Source organism: Pyrus communis, chromosome 2 (genome assembly GCF_963583255.1).
Source record: "Pyrus communis chromosome 2, drPyrComm1.1, whole genome shotgun sequence".
Classification (NCBI taxonomy): domain Eukaryota; kingdom Viridiplantae; phylum Streptophyta; class Magnoliopsida; order Rosales; family Rosaceae; genus Pyrus; species Pyrus communis.
This window is the reverse complement of record NC_084804.1, coordinates 1,376,861-1,382,879: the sequence shown is the minus strand read 5'-3', so window position 1 is coordinate 1,382,879 and position 6,019 is coordinate 1,376,861.

The window sequence follows — 6,019 nt, the reverse complement described above, 5'->3', positions numbered from 1 at the left end:
CCCCGTTGAAATAGATTCAAGTCTTGAACATATACAACTGATAGTCGCATGAACAATGAGTCGATCAAATAACCACTCATGAACATGAGTAAATCAAATAACTCAACCTTCTAAGGGTTTATGTACATCACTTACTTGGCGTGCAAGGGGATGAGCGTTAAGTCATTTGGAAATAACATGCCAAAGCTCCATCCCTAGTGAGTCTCGTATTGGATCCTTGAATGATGGTGCCAGAAGGACAACTATATCTCCAAGACGCTCCAATCTAAAAAAGACAAATACATTCAATATCATACATGGTCATTGAATCTACTAACCAGCAAATTAGTGCATCCCTCATCTATAGGTTTTAATTGAAAATGTGATAGGTAACAAATCTTCTATAATAGGCTTAGTTTAAAAAGAAATGTGTTTACATGCTTGCACAAGAGCAAAAACACAAACACAAACCTTGCTGGTAGCTTCTCTAAGAGTTATGCAGGCAGTTCTTTCTCCTTTATCAGCAAGCCCGCAACTTCATTGATTACTTTCGAGGGAGATTTGGCAGCTCTCTTGACTTCAACTGCCAGCTTAGTGGTACCAAATTCCTTTACAATGTCCAAGGCTTTTGAATAGTTCACCTCAGTAAACGAGAATTCTTCTCATATAACTGGTTTAACAAAGTGATCAGTCTGTCCTTCAGATAAATCTGTCAAAGGACACTCGTTTTCTTTAAACACACTTGAAAATTTTTCGTTCACAGGAAAACAAAAATGTGAGCCACCTTTCCTGGAGTACACCTTCCTTTCAAGATCTAACCATCCAAACTTCTTCAATGGTGATCTGGAAGAGGATATATACATGCAAAGCCTCTAGGAATTGTAGAAGAGGGGAAGGAAGACTTAGTTTGCAAGCTAAAAATCAATATATGTTCTGGAGCAAGCATCGAGGCAATGATTTATGAAGTTTGATCAAAAGGTAACTGACATTGGCTTCATTGAGAATAAAGATGATGACTGCATCTATTTTAAGAATGTTGGTTCGAAATTTTTTTTTTTTCATTCTATATGGGGATGACATACTCCTTGCAAGCAATGATTTAAATCTGTAGCTGGAAACCAAATTATTGTTATCATGAGCCTTTGACATGAAAGACTTAGGGGAAGCCTCCCTTGTACTTGGCATTGAGACCATCAAGGACAGATTAAGAAATTTGTTGGGAATTTCACAAAGGTCATACATTGAAAAGGTGTTAAAAATCTTCAAAATGGAGTGTTGTTCAGGTGGTGAAGTCCCAATGAGAAAGGGTGATAAGCTAAACAAGACAGTGCCCTAGAAATGGGTTGGAGATGCAAAGCAAGCTGAGTAAACCCTATATATCGTTGGTGGGAAGCTTGATGTATGCCCAAGTATGAACGAGACCAGACTTCTCCTTTTCTATAAGTGTGCTTGGCAGGTTTCAATCAAACACATGAGAGCAATATTGGGTGACTGCCAAGAAGGTGAGGAGATACTTACAGAGAACAAAATCCTACATGCTCACGTACAGAAAGTCTGAAGAACTGGAGGTTATAAGGTATTCAGACTCGGATTTTGCAGGTGTGTTGATGATGGGAGGTCCACGAGTACATTGTTGTTTTTTAGGCCACACAAAAGGCATTATGGATCAAAGATATAGTCACTCTAATGGGAATTTAAACATTATCTCAAGGCCTATAGTGATTTAGTGTGATAACAAGACAGCTGTGTTCATCTCCACAAACAAGCAATCTTCTGCCAATCATTTGACGGACATCAAGTATCGTTTTGTCAGAGAAGATGTAAAGAAAGGGCTGGTGGTGATTGAAAATGTTGATACCAATTCCATGATTGCAGACCCGCTTACAAAGCCATTGCCAGTTGCAGTGGTCAAGAAGAAGAAGCATGTTGCGGATGGAAGTTCTAGAATCATTCGATTCAGCATAGTTGTGGCCCTTGTGGGAGTAAAGTTTAATTTATTCTTAGTTTACCTTATAGCTATTTCTGCAAATAAATGTGAGAAACTTGTTAAATCTGGATTCCATGTGTTGATTTAACATGTTAGGGCTTTATACATTGTATTTTCCTGTCACGTTTTTCACTTATTTAAAAATTTCATGTTTTTCAAGTTAAAAGCATCTGTATATTACATAAACGATCACCAGAATCCAACATATACTGGTAGAATTCGTAACCTGAATAACACTCCAACATAACAAATCTATTCCGGTCATTAAGTCAAGCATAATACAAGTGCATCCAGTTTATTACTCCGTCATTTATCGATTGAGCCATTCAAGCTTGGCCCTATCATCTTCCAAACCAGAAAATCTCTTTCTCTTCTCATGCGATGTAAATAACCCTTTGGCAAACCACCACAACTCGCTCAAGGGCTCTACCTCAGGTAAAGATTCAAGTGCCTCCATCACTTTAGGAACATCTGATGCATGAAACCTACTCCGACGTACCTTAGAAAGTTTGGAGGGATCAACTTCTTCTTTCTTAGCTTCCTTAGATCTGCGTCGTCTTATCCTTTTCTTCATCCCAGATGGACTTGACAAACATTTAGAGGCAAGTACACCAGATGGGCAATTCAACAAGAGGGTCAGTTTAGAAACATGTTATGTGCTTCACCCATATACCAGAAAGATAGAAAGAAAAAAAAAACTACCAGATTTGGTGAAAACTTAGACTTGAACAGTAACAAATGAACAAAAAGCATACAGGCAAACTTAGAGCAACAAGCATTTTGATCCAAGTCCAAAAAACTCAGCTGTTTTCGGATCAAGTCCAGTTTTATTTAATTTGTTATTATACTTGTTTTACCCCTCAGAGTAAAAATAAAAATAGATTTAAATTTTTAAATTTTAAATGCCTTTATCTACCCACCTTCCAATCAAAACATTTTATAAATTCATATACAACAAATATGATAAGTTAATCAAAAATTAAAAATTGTGGGAAGTAAGAAACCTGTGACATTAATATAAGTAATCTATAATATAGGTATATTATAAAGAAGAAAAACATGTAAGGTAGAGCATAAACAAAGACCTATAATATAGGTAGATAAATAAAAGTATTGTCTACCTCCCTATATACCTGTTATATAGGAAGAGAAATACTTTATATCGAGAAAGCACCAACGAAACCATGAGCAAAAAACTAAGATACAAGTTGATAAACATTTAATTTGAGATAAATTATCAAAAACATGTGATATAGGCAGATAAAATACTATTAATGTACAAGGTAGATTGATATTCAGGTAGATAAACACCTATGATAATATGATTTGAGTTTCCCTCAGAAAAGTCGTAGCGCAACAACCTGTAACTCATGTTGAAACAACTGTACTGTAGCCTGCCATGCTGCAATAGCTTTAGCATAAAAGGGGAGGATACTCCCCTTGATGCCCAACTGCAGAAGCAATAAACATCCCCTTCTCATCCCTCATAATCACCCCAAAACCACCCAACCTATAATTCTTACGAGAGATTTTTAAGTTATTAATGGATTAGTTCAAATCCTATAACTAAGGAATCTGTTGAACTATTAATCCTAAAATTAAGGGATTATGTGCATTTACATATTTATAATAACTTATAATCATAGGGGTATATTGGTATGAAAATGTAAATATGTGATTCTTGAATGATGGTGCCGGAAGACAAATACATTCAATGTCATACATGGTCATTGAATCTACTAACCAGCAAATTCTAGTGCATCCCTTATCTATAGGTTTTAATTGAAAATGTGATAGGTAACAAATCTTCTATAATAGGCTTAGGTTAAAAAGAAAATGTGTTTACATGCTTTCACAAGAGCAAAAACACAAACACAAACCTTGCTGGTAGCTTCTCTAAGAGGTATGCAGGCAGTTCTTTCTCCTTTATCAGCAAGCCCGCAACTTCATTGATTACTTTCGAGGTAGATTTGGCAGCTCTCTTCACTTCAACTGCCAGCTTAGTGGCACCAAACTCCTTTACAATTTCCAAGGCTTTTGAATAGTTCACCTCAGTAAACGAGAATTCTTCTCATATAATTGGTTTAACAAAGTGATCAGTCTGTCCTTCAGATAAATCTGTCAAAGGACACTTCTTTTCTTTAAACACACTTGAAAATTTTTCATTCACAGGAAAACAAAAATGTGAGCCGCCTTTCCTGGAGTACACCTTCCTTTCAAGATCTAACCATCCAAACTTCTTCAATTGTGCATAGATTAGAAGATTGGTGAAGTTTAGTAATACGGTATAATAATATTTGGTTTTAATAGCCTGTTTGGCCACCATCTAAATAGAGTTAACCCCCAACCCTAGCCCTATCCTCTTTTGAGCTGGTGGTCTGTGTCAATATATATTTGTAAAATCCGTATGCGGACGTGGGAAGTGGTGACCAAAACAATGATGCCCTGAGATCCGTTTGCTACTCGATCGATACATATGTATGTATAGAACATTTGTGATAACTAACATATGGTCCTATCCTAAAGCTAAAAGTATCTGCTAATCAAGGGTTAATATAAATTATTGAGGCAAAACTTCATTTTACGACACAAGATAACAGTCTCGCTCATTGATGGATTCATGCTTCCAACATTGGGGTCTCAATATAAAAAGAAAAAAAGATAAAATTAACATTGAAATATTCGGTATCGGTGTAAGACCATGATTTTCATCTATAATATTGTTCCATACTTTAATTTCTACACATATTTATTAATGAAACTACGACATATCAATTAACAAAGAAGGGAAATATATACAAATTAACAACCAACAAATGGTTTATTTATAATATACCCTACTCATCTTTCTTAATGATAAAAAGAGTACAAAATTGTCACACGTTCCAAATTTAATCAAATTTAATTTTTTAACATTAGAAAGTTACGAAAGTACTTTTGACTGGAAATCTTATGTTAATGTCCTAATGTGAACATTTGAGTCATTGTTACACTTTGCTCTCTTTCTCGTCTTTTTAAATAATATGTATGTGTTCTCATGAATATATAAGCGCGAACAATGCATAAATCAAATGATTTTGATAGCAACAAATACAATACAAAATCACTGATTGACCTCTTCGTATACACCCCCCCCCCTCTCTCTCTCTCTCTCATTCAACAAAAGTATCCATCATCCTCTTTTCAAAATTGCAATTACATAACTAAAAATAATATATAAATAAAAACAAAAAATATGAACCAAATATTGACAAAGGAAACTAAAATTTAAAATAATATATAATTAAAACTATTATCTGTCTTGTTCTACGAGGACCCTACCCCTTCAACTTGTGCAACGACAAGGTATGAATTCTAGTTAGTCTCTTTCTGGATCAAACCAACGTGATTTTATGTTTTCTCTTGGTCTAGCTCACCTATGATTTTGCTGCATTCGGTCATTTGTTGGATCATTTCTCAGTTCACTTAATAACCCATGTTTTGGTTTGATCAGTTTTTGTGATTAGTTATTGATTCTGATTCATATTTTTCTCAGAACAACTGTGATTCTATCCACAAAATTCTTATAGAATCATGATATATGTCGCTATGGCATTTGTTAAAAATCTATCCATAAAAATTGTATTTTCGAATACTAACACGTGGCGTGATGAGATTGGTTAAATATCCTATCGGGACTTGAAAATAAAATTATCTTTGAGTTGCTCTTGTAATACATCATATCTCCCATTACACGTTTAACCCTATCATACATGCATCTAGAGGTGGCAAATCAATCCATTGGATTGTTAATGAGTACTAGTTAAGATCCGTTTAATTTGATATTATCATAATATAGATGTGAAATTGGTAATGATGATGATAGTGTAAGGTAAAATCAAACTATATAGATCTTAATGGACACTCGTTAACAACTTAATGGGTCGATTTGCCACCTCCACGGCATCTGTATCATTTGTTTCGAGGTTAAATTGGAAACACGAATTAGTTCGTGTCTGGCCTACAACTGCAAGATGACACGTTTAAGGAGGCATTTGATTGAGAGACCGTCAT